General features: G+C 48.5%; 1 protein-coding gene across 7 annotated transcripts in view; it reads right to left on the bottom strand.

Moving 5' to 3' along the window:
• Nucleotides 1–20,776, bottom strand: part of LOC140393874 (synaptotagmin-B) — an 882,906-nt gene that overhangs the window by 6,510 nt on the left and 855,620 nt on the right. The window lies entirely within an intron of this gene.

Below are 20,776 nucleotides of genomic sequence, written 5' to 3'. Positions count from 1 at the left end.
CCCGCTGTTGGGCCTCCGCCCCTTAGCGGGGGAGCTTGTATTCCATGAGCGCCACGGGAAGATCAATCGGGTCATCCAGTGGGGGATATAACATGGCACCAATTTTAAGCTCTGCAAAGCAATAGGCGGAAAAAGTTTCATCAAGCAATATCAGTTGGACAAGCTTCTGATAGATATAGTGCATTTAGAAGCAGAATTGACGCTGTTTTTACAATGCAAGTAATGGGGGTAGCTTCCCGAAAAACAGCTGCAGGGTGTTTGTATGTAAGAATGCAGCAAATACTATAGCTTGCTGTAGATGTTATGCTTCACCACTGTTGGTTTATCGCAGAGATAAAAGGAGCATTGAAGAACAGTGTTGAATGCAACAAGACATTCAATAAAACTTCCATATGCCCTCATCTATCACTATTACCTTAGAGGAAGTTTGTTTTCAAAAAGCAACACAAAATATATTCACGCAACTTCCTAACTCCTCTCTTAGAAACACAAGGCCAGGTCAAGAAATGTCAATGCTTATGCAGAAATGATCATGCAAATACACAACACATTTTGTGAGGTTATGTGAGGTTATACAATAGAGTAGCGTAGTGGTAATGTTACTGGACTAGTAATCCAAAGGCCCAGACTAATGTTCAGTAGACAGGAGTTCAATTCCCACCACAGCAGCTGGGGGAGTTTAAATTCAATTAACAAAATGGTAATCTCATTAGAAACTACCAGATTGTCAGGGAAAAAAAAACATCCAGACACACACTCCAGCACATGATCAAACATACTCTAGGGAATGAAAATCAAAGCAGATTATAATTTTTAAAAATTCATTTGCAGAATGTGGACATCGCTGGTTCGGCCTGAATTTATTGTCCATCCCTAATTACCCTTGAGAAGGTGGTGGAGAGTTGTCTTCTTGAACCGCTGCAGTCCACGTGCTGTTGATACACATGCAGTGTTATAAGGGAAGCAGTTCCAGGATTTTGAGTCAGCGGCATTGAAGGAATGGAGATGTATTATCCCATTCCTTTTTTACAGCAAGTGGAGGACTTTGTCAATTGTCACTCTCATTCAAAATTCTGTTTATCATGCATGAAGGTAGTAGAAGGGAAACGTAAGTTTTGATATATTCCCAAATTACAATTGTGCCATTTTACAGCAGTAGAGTAGATTTGGCAATACTGAGGTCTGACTGACATATCACATAAGACAACTTTATTTGTAAACTTTATTTTTAAAGTATTATGTCAATTCACTCCAGCTAAATCAGGTCATTTTTGAATACATCTGAAACAAACAAGTGGGACTACTTCCCTCGTGGCCTCCAGTCTCAATAGAAACTCTCCATTTCCCAGAACAACCAATAACCAAGAGATAATAAGTTCTCAGAGCAATGTCCAGGGTTCACCTTAACACATAACCATATATGCTTGTAAATCCTTAGGTAGTCAAGGATGTAACACCTTTCTACTGAATATTTAACTTAAAAACAAGATTCTGGCTGCATGAATCAGAGTATTGTGGTAAACCACTGTGTTCCTATATTAAGGGCTATATGGTAGAAGCTGCACTACAGGTTCACCTGGGCCCCTGCATGCTAGCTCCGCCCAGGAGTCGGGTTATAAATATGAGTGGCCTTCAGCTCGCAGCCATTTTGTCAGCTGCTGTAGGAGGCCACACTTCAGATACGAATAACACCTCAGTTTGAATTCAACTTCATCTCCAGCCAAATTGATCGTGCCTCAATTTATTAGTATCTGATTCAGAAGATGGACCTCCAGATTAAATCAGATCGACTGCAGCTGTATCCACACGCAAGCAACGCCAGAAAGTACTTTCAGCACTGGCTAGCTTGTTTTGAAGCGTATATCAACGCGGCGCCGACCCCTGTTCCAGAGGCTCAGAAGATTCAAATCTTGTACTCCAGACTCAACTCTAAAATCTTCCCGCTGATCCAGGATGCGCCCAATTACGCTGATGCTGTGACACGACTCAAAGAGAGTTATGAGCAGAACACGCTCTTCGCCAGACACGCGCTCGCAACGCGTACTCAACTACCTGGTGAGTCAATCGAGGACTTCTGGAGGGCCCTGATCCCACTAGTTTGGGACTGTGACTGCCAGGACGTTCCAGCTAAGGAGCACTCAGATCTCCTTATGAGGGACGCTTTTGTAACTGGGATTGGGTTCCATGTTATCAGGCAGCGGCTCCTAGAAGGGGCCATGCGCGACCTTGCAGAGATTAAAACACTAGCGTTTTCCATGACGGTCGCCCTGCGCAATGGACAGTCCTACGCCCCCAACAGCGCGGCCCACTCTTCCTACGCTTCATAGGCCCCACAGGCAGCGCTACCCACCCAGTACACCTGCGCTACGTGCCAGCTGTTGATCTCCAGGGGGCCCCGATGCTATTTTTGCGGCCAACAGACACCCCCGCCAACGTTGCCTGGCCCGCGCTGCCCTTTGTAAGGCCTGCGGGAAGAAGGGCCACTATGTAGCAGTGTGCCAGGTCCGCTCAGCGGCAGCGGTCCACCCCCGTCCCCACCCCCCGGTCGCGGACAATGGGCGCCGCTATCCTCCCCTCCTCCCCAGGCCATGTGCGAGCAATGGGTGCCGCCATCTTCTCCCCCGCACCAGGCCCGATCAGCGGCAGCGGTCGCCCCCACCCTACACCCCCCCCCCCCCCCGGTCACGGACAATGGGCGCCGCTATCCTCCCCTCCTTCCCAGGCCATGTGCGAGCAATGGCCGCCGCCATCTTCTCCCCCGCACAACACGTGCGTTTCATGGGCGCCGCCATCTTGCTCCACCCCCGCAACGTGCGTTCCATGGGCGCCGCCATTTTGTGACCCCCAGGACCTCCAGGCACCGCCATCTTGTCCACCCCGCAGCACATTGAGACCAACGGCGTTTCAGGACCCCGATGCAGTGGCCACCTCACTACCCGACGATCAACCACGACTTGCATCCATGGTAATTGAACAGTCCTGACCCCACATTCTGACCAACGCATCCACCAGCGTGAAAGTCCACGGCCACGTGACCTCCTGCCTACTGGACTCCGAGAGCACCGAGAGCTTTGCACATCCAAACACGGTAAGGCGCTGCTCCCTTAAGGTACACCCTACCAATCAAAGTCCTCCCTGGCCTCCAGATCCCATCGCGTAGCGATCCGGGGGTACTGCACGGTCACGCTCACAGTCCAAGGCGTAGAGTTCCACGGTTTTCGCCTCTACGTCCTCCCTAACCTCTGCACTGCACTTATCCTTGGCCTGGATTTTTAGTGTAACCTCCAGAATCTGACCCTTAAATTCGGCGAACCCTTACCACCCCTCACTGTGTGCGGCCTCGCGACCCTAAAGGTCGATCCTCCTTCCCTCTTTGCCAATCTAACTCCAGATTGCAAACCGTCGCCACCAGGAGCAGATGGTACAGCACCCAGGTTAAGGCCTTCATCAGGTCCGAGGTCCAGCGGTTGCTTCAGGCGGGAGTCATCGAGGCCAGCAACAGCCCCTGGAGAGCTCAAGTGGTAGTGGTTAAGTCTGGGGAGAAAAATCGAATGGTCGTGGACGACAGCCAGACCATCAACAGGTACAAGCAGCTCGACGCGTACCCTCTCCCACGCATATCTGACATGGTTAACCAGATTGCACAGTACCGGGTCTTCTCAATGGTGGACCTGAAATCCGCCTACCACCAGTTCCCCATCTGTAAATCGGACCATCTATACACAGCCTTCGAGACAGACGGCCGCCTATATCACTTCCTTAGGGTCCCCTTCGGCGTCACCAATGGGGTTTCGGTCTTCCAAAGGGAGATGGACCGAATGGTCGACCGGTATGTTATGCGGGCCATGTTTCCGTCCCTAGACAATGTCACCATCTGCGGCCATGATCAGCAGGACCACGACGCCAACCTCGCTAAATTTCTCTGCACCGCCACTCCCCTCAACCGCACGTACAACAAGGAGAAGTGTGTGTTCCGCACAAACCGCTTAGCCATGCTCAGGAACGTGGTCCAGAACAGAGTTCTGGGGCCCGATCCCAACCGTATGCGCCCCCTCATGGAGCTTCCCCTCCCCCACTGCCCCAAGGCCCACAAACGCTGCGTGGGGTTCTTCTCGTATTACGCTCAGTGGGCCGCAAACTATGCGGACAAGGCCCGCCCACTCATACAGTCCACTCATTTCCCCCTGACGGCAGAGGCACGCTGTAGACGAAACACTTCCTTTCCAAGTAGAAAGCGACGCATCGGACGTCGCCCTTGCCGTCAACCACAACCAGGCAGGCAGGCCCGAGGCATTCTTTTTCCGCACCCTCCGTGCCTCCGAAATCCGTCACTCATCCGTCGAAAAGGTCCCCAACGAAAAGGCTATCGTTGAGGCTGTGCGACATTGGAGGCATTACCTGGCCGGCAGGAGATTCACTCTCCTCACTGACCAACGGTCGGTTGCCTTCATGTTCAAGAACACGCAGTGGGGCAAGATCAAAAATGACAAAATCTTGCGGTGGCGAATCGAGCTCTCCACCTATAACTACGAGATTAAGTATCGTCCTGGCAAACTCAAGGAGCCCCCAGGCGGCCTATCCCGAGGTACATGTGCCAGCGCTCAAGTAGACCAACTCCGGACCCTGCTCGGCAGCCTTTGTCACCCAGGGGTCACTCGGTTGTACCACTTCATTAAGGCACGAAATTTGCCCTACTCCGTCGGGGAAGTAAGGACGATCACCAAGGACTGCCAGGTCTGTGCGGAGTGCAAACCGCACTTCTAACGGCCGGACCGCGCGCACCTGGTGAACGCCTCAGAGTGGATTTCAAAGGCCCCCTCCCCTCCTCTGACCGACACACACATTTCCTCAGTGTGATCGATGAATACTCCCGGTTTCCATTCGCCATCCCATGCCCCGACATAACGTCTGCCACCGTCATTAAAGCCCTTAATTCTATCCTCACTCTGTTCGGCTTCCCCGCCTGCATCCACAGTGACAGGGGATTCTCATTCATGAGTGATGAGCTACATCAGTTCCTGCTCAACAGCGGTATCGCCTCCAGCAGAACGACGAGCTACAACCCCTGGGGAAACGGACAGGTAGAAAGGGAGAATGGGACGGTATGGAGGGCCGTCCAGCTGGCCTTACGGTCCAGAAATCTCCCGGCCTCCCGCTGGCAAGAAGTCCTCCCTGATGCACTACATTCCATTCGCTCATTACTTTGCACTGCTACTAACAGTACACCGCATGAACGCCTTTTTGCCTTCCCCAGGAAGTCCACATCCGGGGTATCACTCCCAACTTGGCTCACAGCTCCGGGAACCGTGCTTCTCTGTAAACATGTGCGGCTCCACAAGGCGGACTCGTTGGTAGAAAGGGTGCACCTGCTCCACGCAAACCCACAGTACGCCTACGTGGCGTTCCCCGACTGCCGCCAGGATACCGTCTCCCTCAGGGACCTGGCACCAGCAGGTTCCGCCCCCACACCACCCCCATCGCCCCCGGCGCCACCCTCCCCTCCCCCATCACCCCCCCCCCCCCCCCCCCCCCCGTAGGACCGTCCGTCCTCCCCCTGCTCATCCCCGTTGATGAAGAGGATTTTGGCACGCTCCCGGAGTCAATTTCGACCACGACGGCACCAACATCGCCGGCTCCACTTCGTCGATCCCAGAGGACGATCAAGGCGCCGGACCGGCTGAACCTCTGACCGGCCCACCGGATGACCAGAGACATTTTTCTTTCACTGTTCTGTAAATATTAAAGATTGCGAATTGTGCATAGTTATCCACCACCCCCGCTGCACTCAATTTTAACAGGGGGTGAATGTGGTAAACTACTGTGTTCCTATATTAAGGGTTGTACGGTAGAACCTGCACTACAGGTTCACCTGGGCCCCTGCATGCTAGCTCCGCCCAGGAGCCGGGTTATAAATATGCAAGGCCTTCAGCTAGCAGCCATTTCGTCAGCTGCTGTAGGAGGCCACACTTCAGATACTAATAAAGCCTCAGTTTGAATTCAACTTCGTCTCCAGCCAAATTGATCGTGCCTCAAGTATATTAGTGGCTGCAGCCTATGGTCTTTTGGAATTTTAGACTTGGAAAGACTTAGAATTCCTACAGTACATTCAGCCTATCATGTCTGCAGCGACCCTCTGAAAGAGGCCCACTCTCCCGCCCTAATCCTTTAACCCCGTACCCCCACCTAACCTGCACATCTTTGGACACTAAGGGGCAACTTAGCATGGCCAATCCACAAAACCTCTACATGTTTGGACTGTGGGAGTAAACCTACTCAGAAACAGGGAGAAGGTGCAACCTCCACACAGGCAGTGACCCAATGGCGAGAATCACACCCGGGTCCCTGGCACCTAGCTAACCACTGTGCCACCATGCTAGCAAAAAGGTAGTCAATTCTGAACACTGAAAAGATGTCATCCTCTGCTTTAGCAAGAGATCCAGCTGAGGTGGCCAATGATGGCTCCGGAACCTGAACATATATCAAACACTGTTCTCCCAGAATGCCAGTAGAGAACAGAGATACGAAAGAGGTGCAGACACTGAGCACGGGATTCTCTGATACCGTTGCGTTTCCCGATGGCGTCAACATAGCCTCAGGATCAGCAATTCTGGTCCCGACAGGGGGCTGGCATGGCACTGGAGCGACCCACGACGCTCCAGCTGCTGATCCCGGCGTCAACTGGGCGCCGCGGGGTCCATGCATGTGCAGTGGCACTGGCGCCAACACGTGCATGTGCAGTGGCTCCCTTCTCCGCGCCGGCCCCGACACAACATGGCGTAGGGCTATAGGGGCCGGTGCGGAAGAAAGAAGGCACCCAGTCTGAGAGGCCGGCCCGCCGATCGGTGGGCCCCCATCGCGGGCCAGGCCATATCGGAGGCCCCCCCCCCGGGGTCCGGCCCCCCACAAGCCGACCCGGACCCTTCAATGCTGAGGTCCCGCCGGGTAAGACCAGGTTACAACAGCGCCGGCGGGAATCGGGCTTTTTGTTACGGTCGCTTGGCCCATCCCGTGCCGAGAATCGCCGGGGGGGGGACCCATAGAGCGGCCCCCAACCAGCGCTGCATTGACCACACCGGCACAAATGGCCGCTCTGCAGAGAATCACGTCCCGGCGTCGGGGCACGTGGCGTGATTCACGCCGGTCCCGGCGATTCTCCGGCCCGGCCCCGGGTTGAGAGAATCCTGCCCTGGATTACAGATGAACAGGAATTCCTCACAGAAGGGATGCCTGAGCTTTCTTGATCTGTGTCCAAATAGCATGGAGCCTCAGAAGAAATATTACATTTAAATTCTATATTCCATTATTTTTCAGAATGATACAATCATTTCCATAATGAATGCAGGAATAAGCGTGAACTTCTCCGGGGAGAGAGAGTGAGTGAAAAAAACATGATTAACGTTGAGTCCATCTGACCCTTGGGTCAGATGTTGCCTGGCTTGCTGAGTTTATCCGCATTTTCTGTTTTATTGCAGGAGTTTTGGTTGGACATTGTGGGTTGCCATGGCTTGGGGCCACAAGCTACATCGTCTCAAGAAAGTGCACAAGCATTTGTGTTTTGCAATGTTTTCAGATTTCTGTCCCTTCATCAGTTTTGGTGACTTATTTTTTCTATTATATAATGATGAGAAATGTTTCTGCAATGGTGATGTCATAATATACTCCAGTATATTATGGTGCAGACACACACACACTGATGGACATGCAGTGGGACCAATCAGCATACACAACACTGCAGCCAATCACCAGTGAGAGCACACACAGTATAAAGACAGGGGACAGGAGAGTTCCCGCTCATTCTAGTAGCAGTCAGCTCTGAGCACAGAGCTCACAGCCTGCAACACAGACATTCACCATGTGCTGAGTGCATCACCTGGTTAGGACTAGGCAAGGGTCAACAGTTAAAGCTGGTATTGCATTTACCAACAGTTCAAGTATGTTAATATAGTTAACCTTATAATACAATAGAGTTGCACCACTTCCAGTGTTGGTGACCTGTTTGTGATCCAGAACACCCAACACATCATGGTACAAGGAGTGGTTGCATACTAGCACTTCTGAGACCCAGCTGCAACTAATCAGCATTCCGGCATCCTGAAGTATGGAGAACATCAACCCGCCGCCACCGCTCCGCATCGCCGGCAATCTCCTGTTCCAGCAGCGCTTGCAGGGTAAGGATGAGCCTTTCCAATCCTTTTTAACACACCTCCGCATCCTTGCGCAGTCCTGCGGCTACGGGCCCACCTCCGACTCCATGTTATGCGACCAGATCATATTTGGTGTTCTGTCGGACCCCCTGCGTCAGCAGCTCCTCAAAATTAAGTAACTCACCCTAGCGACTGCCGTCGAGACCTGTGTCCTGCATGAAAATGCCACCGGCCAGTACTCCCACATACTGGCGGCTGAAACGGCGCGGCAAGGTCCCCATGAGGCAGAACGGGCCCAAACAATTGAACACCTCCAAGGCTGCAACCTGGATGAGGACGGCCATTTCGTGCGCTTTTCGTGGCCTGCCGCGCTTGTACGCGCCAAACGAGGGGACGGTGACGTGGAGGAACGTGATGCGCAGGCACGCACCGCTCATGCGCGGTGGCGCAACGAGCGTACTGACGTCACGACGTGCGGCAACTGTGGCTCCGCCCATTTAAAGCAGCAATGTCCTGCAAAATCGTGACAATGCCTACAATGTGGCAGACTTGGCCACTACGCTGCCTGCTGTCGAGCAGCTCAGCCTGCCAATTCGCATCGCTTCAGCCAGCCTCGCAGGAACGTTCGGGCAATTCAATCCACGTTCACCGAGTCCGATTTCCCGCAGATCAGTGACTCCGAGGACCCGAGGGAGCTTCTTCGAGTCGCTGTTATAACAAAGAACAGGCTGTCCCTGAATCAAAACCACCAGCCGCTGCCGGTGCACAGCATTGATCCAGACGACGAGTGGTGTGCCACCCTGACGGTCAACCAGAATTCGTCGCCCACCTCAGAGACTTGACTTATGAGTTTTACAATGTTGGACTCTTTGATCTATTCTGTTATCCTGTTTCATCGTTCCAGTAGTTTGTATATAATGTTCATTTTGTTGTTGGTGTGACAACCTATTTCTCTGCACCAGGCACCTTCCCGTGTAAATAGATTAGCCTCATGTACATAGTCATGTAAATAACACGCACACACATAGTCAGGTACATTCACTACACAATATGTATTGTCACGCAGACACATGTTCTTTATATAAAAGGGGGGATGTCATAATATACATCAGTATATTATGGTGCAGACACACACACACACAATGATGGACATGCAGTGGGACCAATCCGCATACACAACACCGCAGCCAATCACCAGTGAGAGCACACGCACTATAAAGACAGGGGACAGGAGAGTTCCCATTCATTCTAGCAGTAGCCAGCTCGGAGCACAGAGCTCGCAGCCTGCAACACAGACATTCACCATGTGCTGAGTGCATCACCTGGTTAGGACTAGGCAAGGGTCAACAGTTAAAGTTGGTATTGCATTTACTCACAGTTCAAGTATGTTAATATAGTTAACCTTATAATAAAATAGAGTTGCACCACTTCCAGTGTTGGTGACCTGTTTGTGATCCAGAACACCCAATACATCAGGTGATAGTTTGCTTTGTGTAGCTGGCACTACCAGAAGTCAGCACAGTGTGTTCCTGGAAATACGTGGTGTTTATGGAGAATTCCTGGGAAAGCTTTGGTAGTTGCTGGAGATTTAGAATAGCATGCCAATATTCAAAGGAGGTCTTGTGGCGCAGTGGGCAGTGTCCCTCCCTCAGAGCCTGAACTCCGGGTTCGAGTTCCACCCCAGGACTTGTTTGTCAAAGAAGGTGCATTCATACCCTGCAAAAGTCCCTCCAACATGCTCATGGCTGATGATAAGAGCGAGAGAGACTTCTGGACAGCCACTTGATGTGGAGTGGCATATGCTCAATGTTATAAGCCTCTGGCAACAGACTAGCGGCCTGTTCAAGAAATAACTAGCTATGGAAACAGATGAAAGTCTACCTCAGTGCACCACTAAGATGTACAGTAAGAAGTCTTACAATGCCAGGTTAAAGTCCAACAGGTTTGTTTTGATTCACTAGCTTTCGAGGTGTAGCTCCTTCCTCAGGTGAATGAGGAAAGCTAGTGATTCGAAACCAACCTGTTGGACTTTCACCTCTTCTGACTGTGCCCACCCCAGTCCAACGCTGGCATCTCCACATCATCACTAAGATGTAGGAAGACAATTGGAATAAGAATATTCGCAGAGGGTCCTCTGGACTCTTCCTATGTTAATCTCACCAATATTTACAGAGGGACCACGAGAGCATGCCAATATTTGCAGGGGGTGGATGTCCACGAGAGTGTACCAATATTTACAGAAGGTCACATGATGAAAAAATATCAAAAAGTCCAACTGCTGACACGGATAAAATACTTCTTCCCGGTCCTCACCACCCTGTCCTACAAACAGCATTCCGAGAAAACAGTTGAATTTGAGTTTGGCTTAAACCGTGTGATGCACTGAGATAAATACATTTATTGAAAGAGGTTTTGCACAAAATAAAAATGTATGTGCTTCTTTAGCCAAGAGACATTGGAACTTGTTTTCAGATTCATTAAATATTTATCTGATTCCTACAAAATCAAGGTCAAATCCATTTTCTCTCTCAAGGACATTTTGGACTAAAATGATACCTTGTAATTTTATAGCAATCTGGGCATATGGCAGATTTTTTATTCATTATTCATCATAATTTATTGTCCTTTTTTCTTTGCCAGGGCAAGGTCTTGAGGCAGACTCTCTTTCTCCCCACCCCCACCCCCCCCACAATACTCACTGCATGGTTTCAGCATTTCATCAGCTCGAGCAGTTCGCCCCATATCAGATCCAAATACAGGCCATTTGAGATTATCACTGAGCTATCCATGTTTTACCTGGATTGAAATATTCTAAAATGGACAAAATTCCTGCTGAAGTTCATTTATGAGCTACTGGACATGGCTGACTTCTGTGCTGTTCAGCAGGCCCGAGACATGGAAGTACAGTACTCCCATTGATCTTCACAGCCTGTGGTGTTCTACACAGCACTAAAGCACCAACCATGGGCTTTAATTCAATTTGGGCAGCAAGGGGATTTTTCTTCATAGGTTTCAATTATTATTTTTGCCGAGTATTGACTTGCTGGGATTGCAACAAGTAATGATGTTGCCAAATTTTGTTCCCCTGTGCATTGACTTGGAGATGGGTGGAAATTCAGCTGGACGAAAAGGCTTCTGCTCAACTGTGTACCAACCTCTCTGAAGGGATGACAGACAGACTGGCTTTCAGGAAGTTGCCCATCATATTTCTGTCATGGTAAATTGCTGGGCATTGTCAAATCAAGGAACAATACAATACTACTCCAAATGTATCAGAGATCAACCTAATTTTCAATGGATCTGGGCCTACAGCCTAGGACACTCGGGGCAGCAATTGAGACAAAACCCCATGATAACATCCAATGCGTATTAGGCATAGATTAAAACGAATGATCAATTTATGAATTAAGATTACTTAGAAATCCTGATATCTAAATCCCTTCAGGTCTTGCTCTTCCCTATCTCTGCTTTCTCGACAGCCTTATTCTCAAACACTTCATTCCTCCATTCTGACCTTATGTACATCCCCTCCTCATTGCACCCACAACTGGTGGCCATGTCTTCAGATGGCAAGGCCCCAGCCACAGGAATTCCCTTTTTCTAGTCCCTGGCATCCACTTCTCTATGACCCTTCTTAAATCTACCATGACAAAGCTTTTGCGGTGCCACAGTGGTTAGCATTGCTGCCTCACAGCTCCAGGGACCCCAGGTTCAATTCCAGCCTCGGGTGACTGGTCTGTGTGGAGTTTGCACTTTCTCCCCGTGTCTGCGTGGGTTTCCCCTGGGTGCTCTGATTTCCTCCCACAGTCCAAAGATGTGCAGGTTAGGTGAATTGGGGCCATGCTAATTGCCACTTACTGTCCAAAAGATTAGATGGGGTTACTGAGTTATGGGGATAGGGTGGAGGCATGGGCTTAAGTAGGGTGCTCTTTCTAATGGCCAGTGCAGACTAGATGGGCTGAATGGCCTCCTTCTGCACCGTAAATTCTATGAAATACTCTATCTAATATATTTTTCTTTAGCTTGCCTTCCATTTATTTCTGATCATGTCTCCTTGGAGAACCTACAGGGACATTTATCTAAGTTAAGGCATCATACAAACATCAATTATTGCTTTCAATCTGTATTTGTTGGTGTTAGGCAAGAATTAAATATTTCTTTTCCTCACAACGCTGGGGACCCGGGTTTGATTCCGAGCTTGGGTGACTGTGTGGAGTTTGCACATTCTCATCATGTTTGTGTGGGTTTTCTCCCACAGTCCATAGATGCGCAGGTTACGTGGATCGGCCATGATAAAATTGCCCCTTAGTGTCCAAGGATGTGCAGGCTATGTTGAGTTATGGGGATAGGGTGGGGGTGTGGGCCTGGGTAGGGTGCTCTTTCAGATGGGCTGAATGGCCTCCTTCTGCACTGTAGGGATTAGATGGAAAATAAAGAATAACACATTTTAACACAAGTTTTGCATAGTTTGTAATCTAGATTTTGATGTTTCACCTCCACTTTTTTAATGCTTTATTATTCCCTCTGCCAGTCATAGATTTGCACACCATCTCTCTCCACCGCACCCCCCTCCCCCCCCCCCCCCCCCCCCAATTCCGCTGCAGCAATCAAACCCCATTACCGGAGAAAATATGGCTGTTTCCCCCCCGCCCCCCCCAAAAAAAACCATGAGACCCCCACCAACCCGCCCCTGGCTGGGTGGGGTCTCCTCCTCTCCCTTCTTGTTTTCTATCCTTTCATTTCTGTCCCATTCGCATCTTGTTTCCTCATTCTCCTCTCACTTTCATCCCCATACCTTCCATTTATCCTCATCCTGTGCACTCCTCTCTTCTCCCCCCAGATCCTATTATCCCACAGCCTCTAACCCAGCTATCAACTCCTATATGTAACATCACAGGAGATGCATACATGTAAATAAAAACAGAAGTAACAAAATGGACCATGCTTAAGGTACCGTGTCATCCAATATGAAGTATGTCACAGTCAGGAAACGCAGTCAGCCATGACACGTCCATGAATCATACCAAAAATGTAGCAACATTTAATTACAAAATAATTCAGGCATCAATATTTTGACTCCAACTCACTTTGCAAATGGAAGATTATTGCATTTGCACAAATACTTCAAGGAAATGATGCCAGAAATGCAAAGTAAAGCTTTCTACATTGGATAATCATCACTAGATACTCACGGGTGCATATTATGCTGAGCAGATGGTCTGCCTTTCACTTGGAGCAGGATTCTGAAGTTGCAGTATGTATTTAACAGATGCATCCCATTTACTAAATACTGTATTCATTAATCACAAATTTACAATTTCAAATCATGCGGCTTTTGTTATTAACACATTAGTATGCGTGATGAGAGGAAGTTAACTATTATCAGCATCAATATGGGAGGGGTACAGCCGCGTGTAAGTATAGCATGAAAAAATAACAAAAAAATGCTGAAATTTTCTGCAGGTCCGGCATAATCTGTGAAGAGAGATAGAGATGCTGCCTGACCTGCTGGGTTTTTCCATCATTTGCTTGTTCTTATTTTAGATTTCCAGCATCTGCTTTATCTTGCTTTTGTAGAAGTATAAAATCCCACTCTCCTCACAAGTTGCGTCCCAGCAGTCCGATGACATTTAAAGGCAATGCAGTTTGAATGGAGTAGACAGTGGAAGGTTATGTCTGGTACAAGACTGTGATTGTATTTGTTCATGATGAATCATGATCTTTGGGATCAGTTGTATTGATTAGATGAGCAATGCAGTTCCTCATTATACACTAGTGTTTCACCATGGGAAAGCATTTCACAGTTTGTTCTGTGAAATTCTCTCCTGAAAGATTTGGAGGTCCAGCACTACTAATCTGTGTTTTCAACAAAAAAACTAACATTTTTCAACTGCATTGGTAACCTGGATTTTGATGCCTCGGCCCTGCTCTCCCCCCACCTCCCAGTTGTTCCGTTCAGAGTTCTGGAGCTTTATTTACTTCGATTGGCCTATTTCAGCCCTGATATTTTGCCTCTCTCTGCCTGTCTGAGTCATGAGGTTCTGTCGATTCTCAACCAACTGCCTGAATGTATTACCTTCTGCCACTTCCAATCCATCATCCCCAAGTCCTTGTAACCAGCTGCCTGCCTGTCTAACCATGAAACCACAAACGTAGATACTTCAGCCTCCAGTGAGCAGGGTAGGTAGAAAAGATGCATCAATTTTTTTTCTAAAGTTAAGAAAATGAATATGTTTTAAATGTGCGAATATGCAGTGAACTTGCTGGCATTACAATCAATAACATGTGCAGCAGTTATATAACGAAAGACATTTGTGAGATCAGCGATTTTAAGTGATATATAATGAATTCTGACAATCTTGGATGTAGTGATCAGATGGAGGCAATTGAACGTGGACCTTTCCAAATCAATTATGAGAGCCCCGAAGTGCACTCAACATGGCTGGTTTGAAGGTGCACCTGTTCTTCCTTCCCCCTCATGTCAATGTTTAGCAGCTCCTTAAAGGGAAGGCGAACAAACGCACACAGTAACATTATAAACCAGGCTGGTCTTCAGCTGTCAGGACTTGAGGCACATGTACAGGACAATGATAAATAATTTCAACTGCCTGGGGTGTTCGCAATCTGGGGTTGTGCGGGTGAATTAGTTGGACATCAGACACTTAAATAAAAGTGTTACCAAATGGCACTATATAAGAGAATGAAACCCAGAGTGTCCAAAGTATAACGAGAATTCCTGTAATGAAGTGCCTGTTTGGAGAGCTGGCAGAACTGGAACCAATGGTTATCACAGAAGCTGCTGCTTGTGTTAAATATTTATTTAACCATTTGCTGCACGGTGACCTTACGACACAAAATCCTGATATTAATAGTAAAACCGAATTGTTTTAACACTAACAACTGTAATCTGTGATATTCTGCAAAACTTCGCTTCATTCAAATGTTCAATTTGGAAGGAGGGACTGGTATACCAAAAATTCAAACTTCAAACAGATGCTGTGGGGGTGATGTGCCATACAGATATACAGGGTGGTGTGCACCAGTGGAAAAGAAGGAAATAATTTGCATTTACATGTCATATTTCACAAACTCAAGATATCCCATAGTGCGTTTGAATATAGTGGGCGCGACCTTCCCAAAAGGGAACAATGTTCCCTAGCGGGCGCGTTCATCGCAACTCCGGTTGAATAAGGAACTTAAACGGGAAATCCTCAGCCGGGGCCGCACATAGCTCTGTTTTTTACAACAGGGAGGTCTGCTCTCTGGAACTGCACGTTGTAGCAAAAGAGCGGCACACCATTTTAAATGGCGTCCCGATCTCCGACGCCCACAAAAAAACCTATCTCCTCCCCCCACCCCACCCCACCCCAGCCCAAACGTAACATGGGAGGATCCCCCAGCCTTCCCATCGCACCCCCCAACACCCAGGGTGGACAACCCTGGTTCAATCGTGCACAAGCAAAAAATGGCAGCTTGGCACCATGGCAGTGCCCCTGCAAGATGGCAGTGCCACCTGGACACCATAGCAGTGCCAGGATGGCACCCAGGTGGCACTGCCAGGGTACCCAAGTGGCACCAGCAGTGCCAGGACACCACCCCCTCCAATCCCTTTGGAGACCCCACAAGTGCCATTTCATTTGTGGAGACAGTACCAAATGGTGCTCGCCCAACGTCCACAAGGTGAAGGGATTGAATCCCAAAGCCTCAGGTACCTTGGAAATCTGCACCTTAGTGTAAGGCTAGCTGCCTCGCTCTAATATGCAGATTTGCCAAAAATTGATCCCGCCCATTGTGGGCAGGATTCTCCTTGCAATGTCTCGCGAGATTGCGTTGAATCTCGTGAGGCATTGCGAGCCGGGTCGATAACGGGAGCCGGGTCTCCTGGCTTTCAATGGCCATGCTGTGCCGCAGCAAGATGCTTTTCTGGTACAGTGTGGCTGGAAGAGCGCGCCCAATGGCTGTTGGAAAATGTGACTCCCAATTTGTACACAGCAAGATCCCATGAACAGTATTGTGATAATGGCCAGATTATCTGTTTTAGGAATGTTGCTTGGAGGATAAATATTTTCCTAGTCTCTTCAAAATATTGCCCTGGGATCTTTTACGCACATTTGTCGGCACGGCAGAGCATTGCTGCCTCAAAACACCAGGGATCTGGGTTCGATTCTGGCTGTGGATGACTGTCTGTGTAGAGTTTGCACGTCCTCCCTGTGTCTGCATGGGTTTCCTCTGGGTGCTCCGGTTTCCTCCCACAGCCCAAAGGTGGTCCAAAGGTGGGGAAGGTTAAGTGGATTGGCCATGCTAAATTTTCCCATAGTGTCCAAAGATGTTCAGGTTAGGTGGATTGGCCATGATAATGCATGGGGTTACAGGGATAGGGTGTGGGAATGGGCCGAGGTAGAGTGCTCTTTCGGAGGGTCAATGCAGACAAAATGGGCCGAAAGGCCTCATTCCCTACTACAAGGATTCTATGGTGAAAGTAGACATGTTCCTTTTGCCTTAAATTAATGACTCCACCGAACAATCCCCACTTATTCTGCTCTGCTGTATTTATTCCATAGAGCAGGACTTGAATGCAATACCTACAGTTATCATTTGAGCAACCAGAAGCTTTAAGTCAGGGGATGCCGTTCAGAAGGGCAGACAATATTTGAGGTTGGGTGTATTGTAATGTTGATGTGAATGTGCTCAGGGAACTGATTTTGAAGAACTGCATCTAATGTTTGCTTGTCTATACCTCAATCTTAAAAAGAACACTCTCTAATAGCTTCATGTCAGGAAATATTCTTTTCAGCAAAAGAAGAACCAGGCAACGTGCCTTAATGACTACCGTCCGGTGGCCCTGACTTCAGTCATAATGAAGTGCTTCGAGAGGTTGATCATGAAGCGCATCACCTCCATACTCCCAGAACACCTTGATCCACTGCAATTCGCATACCTCCGCAACCGGTCCACAGCAGACGCCATTTCCCTGGCCCTACACTCATCCCTAGAGCATCTTGACAACAAGGACTCCTGCATCAGACTCCTATTTATTGACTACAGCTCCGCCTTCAATACCATAATCCCAGCCAAGCTCATATCAAAGCTCCAAAACCTAGGACTTGGGAGAATGTGCAAACTCCACTCTGCAACTGGATCCTCGATTTTCTGACCAACAGACCACAATCAGAAAGAATGAACAACACCTCCTCCACAATAGTCCTCAATACCAGGGCCCCGCAAGGCTGCGTACTTAGCCCCCTACTCTACTCCCTGTAAATTTTGCGTGGCAAAATTTGGTTCCAACTCCATCTACAAGTTTCCCTACGATACGACTATAGTGGGCCGGATCTCGAATAATGACGAGTCAGAATACAGGAGGGAGATAGAGAACCTAGTGGAGTGGTGCAACGACAACAATCTCTCCTTCAATGCCAGCAAAATTAAAGAGCTGGTCATTGACTTCAGGAAGCAAAGTACTGTACACACCCCTCTCAGCATCAACGGGGCCGAGGTGGAGATGGTTAGCCGTTTCAAATTCCTAGGGGTACACATCTCCAAAAATCTGTCCTGGTCCACCCACGTCGACGCTACCACCAAGAAAGCACAACAGTGCCTATACTTCCTCAGGAAACTGAGGGAATTCGGCATGTCCACATTAACCCTTACCAACTTTTACAGATGCACCACAGAAAACATCCTATCTGGCTGCATCACAGCCTGGTATGGCAACTGCTCGGCCCAGGACCTCAAGAAACTTCAGACAGTCGTGAACACCACTCAGTCCATCACATGAACCTGCCTCCCATCCATTGACTCTATTTACACCTCCCGCTGCTTGGGGAAAGCGGGTAGCGTAATCAAAGACCCCTCCCACCCGGCTTACTCACTCTTCCAACTTCTTCCATTGGGCAAGAGATACAGAAGTCTGAGAACACGCACAAACAGATTCAAAATCAGCTTCTTCCCCACTGTCACCAGACTACTAAATGACCCTCTTATGGACTGACCTCATTAACACTACACCCTGTATGCTTCATCCGATGCCGGTGCTTATGTAGTTACATTGTATACCTTGTGTTGCCCAATACTGTACAGTACCTTAGAATTCCTACAGTGCAGAAGAAGGCTAGTCGGTCCATCGAGCCGCCACCAACTCTTCGAAAGAGCACCCTACGTAGGCCCACGCTCCATCCTATCCCTGCAAACCAGTAACCATGCCTAACCTTTTGGACACTAAAGGGTCATTTAGCAAGACCAATCCACCTAACCGACACATCTTTGGACTGTGGGAGGAAATCGGAGCTCCCGGAGGAAACCCACGCAGACACTGGGAGAGCAAACTCTACTCAGAGAGTCACTCAAGGCCAGAATTGAATTTGGTTCCCTGCCAAGGTGAGGCAGCAGTGCTAACCATTGTGCCAGCTCATGTCTCTGGATTGGACTTGAACATTGGAACATCCTTACTCAGAAACATGAATGGTGCCACTGAACCATCGCTACGGACGGGAGTATTTACTCAGAATATCACTTCACACCCACATCGAGTGACTGACCTCTGAAGTACCTTCAGCCAGATGCATAGAAGAGGCATTCAGATTCTAAAAGAAAATGGAATGGCTGGCAGCTCAGCTTGGGCATTTAACACTTCCTTTTTAAAAAAAAATCCAATGAAGGGGCAATTTAGTGTGGCAAATCCACCTACCCTGCACATCTTTGGGTGGTGGGGGTGAGACCCATGCAGACACGGGGAGAATGTGCAAACTCCACATGTACAGTGACCGGGGGGCGGGGATCGAACCCGGGTTCACAGCGCCGTGAGGCAGCAGTGCTATCCACTGTGCCAAGTACTGCCGGCATTTAACACTTTCAACATGGACATTGGTAGAAAATTATTTTTTATTATTTCATGGAATGTGGGGGGGGGGGGGGGGGTGCTGCAGGGTGGTGTCAGGGGCACGTCCATCATTTGTTTCCCATCTCTAATTGCCCTTGAACTAAGTCGCCTGCTGCACCATTTGAGAGGACAGTTAAGAGTCACCACATTATTGTGGGTCTGGGGTCACACAAATAGGCCAGACCCGGTAAGGATGGCAGATTTTATTCCCTAAAGGGACATGAGGGAATTAGATGGGGGTTTACGACAATCAGTTAGTTGTCATGGCCAGCATTACTGAGACTAGCTTCATATTCCAGATTTATTCATTGAATTTACATTCCACCAGCTGCCATGGTGGGAGTTGAATCCTTGTCCCCAGGATTAGTCTCCCCTTGGCTGACTGCCCACTCGTTCTGCCTCCTTATGAAGGATGATTGAGAAAGGGGGAACAAATAAAAGCGAGAGAAAAAAGTTATTTTGCTCCATTAACTTTCAAAACAGTTTGCTTAGCTGCCAGCAGAGTAGCACTGGCCGCAATTCTGTGGCTGTTTTGATTCACTTTTCCCGCTGGCACCCACCCGCGTGTTTCCCGATGACGTGGGGTGGCTTCAATGGGAAATCACATTGACAAGCAGTGGGAATATAGAATTCCATCCGCGGCTGGGGGATTGGAGAATCCAGCGCTCTATTTTCAAAAATCCATTCCTGGGATCTGGGCTACACTGGCGAGGCTAGCATTTATTACCCATCCCTAGCTCTCCATGAGGAAATGGCGATAGAATGGAGTTACTTACTAGGCTACCGCAGAGAGGGTTTAGAGTGGACCACATTGATGTGGGACTGCAGTCACATGTGGGCAAAACCAGGTAAAATGGCAGCGTTCCTTCTCTAAATGCCATCTGAGAGCCAGTTGGGTTTTTAATGATAATGTGGTAGCACCGTGGTCACTTTTACTGATGCCAGCTTGTTCCAAATCAAATTATTTCAAATTCTAACTGAAATTCAATTTGCCATGGTGGAGGCTAAGCTTACATTGCTTGGATTATTGTTGAGAAACATAACCCAACATCTACCCATAAGGTTGCCAGTAGAATCATAAGAAAGATATGGCTTTGCATGCTCTTCCAGGTTCCCTCTATCTCTTCCAAGAAGTACCTCTCCTCCTCCTGAAAGTTTAGCACCATAACAACAGTCCCTATCGCTCATAAATCACCTCATGCAAAATGTTCTTTGAGGTATATTTATGTTAGTGAAAATAAAAGGCGAAAGTCTTTTCAAATGCCATAAAGAGCTTATCTTGGCTGTAATATTGGGAGTGAATGCAGACAGATGCTGTAGTGGAACCCCTGAGTGATATGATGCACATCGCTCTATATTAAGAACAGATTTCCCTTCTGTTAGAAAGTTCACTTGATGGAGATTCCAGTTGGTCCTCCCACTCTGCTGAAAAGAACATTTACTGACATGAAGTTGTGTTAGAGAGCGTTCTCATTACAATTAGAGTGTGAACAGCAAAATGTCAAAGGCAGATCTGCAAGAGCCATTCCGTGAGCCCCTTCACAAGCAGCATTACAATACATCTGGCCTCAAATACTGTCTGCCATTTTGAATGGCATCCCCTGGCACAAAGCCTCTGGTCGCTGAGGTGTCAACTGCAGCATGCAACTCCTGCTCCATGGAACAAATTCAACGGAGCAGAATATATACAAACTGTTCTGTGGGGTCATCAACTTAAGGGAAAAGGGACTTCCGCTTGTGACCATGGAGTGAT

The sequence above is a fragment of the Scyliorhinus torazame genome, chromosome 17 (genome assembly GCF_047496885.1).
Source record: "Scyliorhinus torazame isolate Kashiwa2021f chromosome 17, sScyTor2.1, whole genome shotgun sequence".
NCBI lineage: Eukaryota > Metazoa > Chordata > Chondrichthyes > Carcharhiniformes > Scyliorhinidae > Scyliorhinus > Scyliorhinus torazame.
The sequence above is the reverse complement of the archived record's forward strand: the minus strand, read 5'-3'. Positions and strand labels throughout refer to the sequence as shown.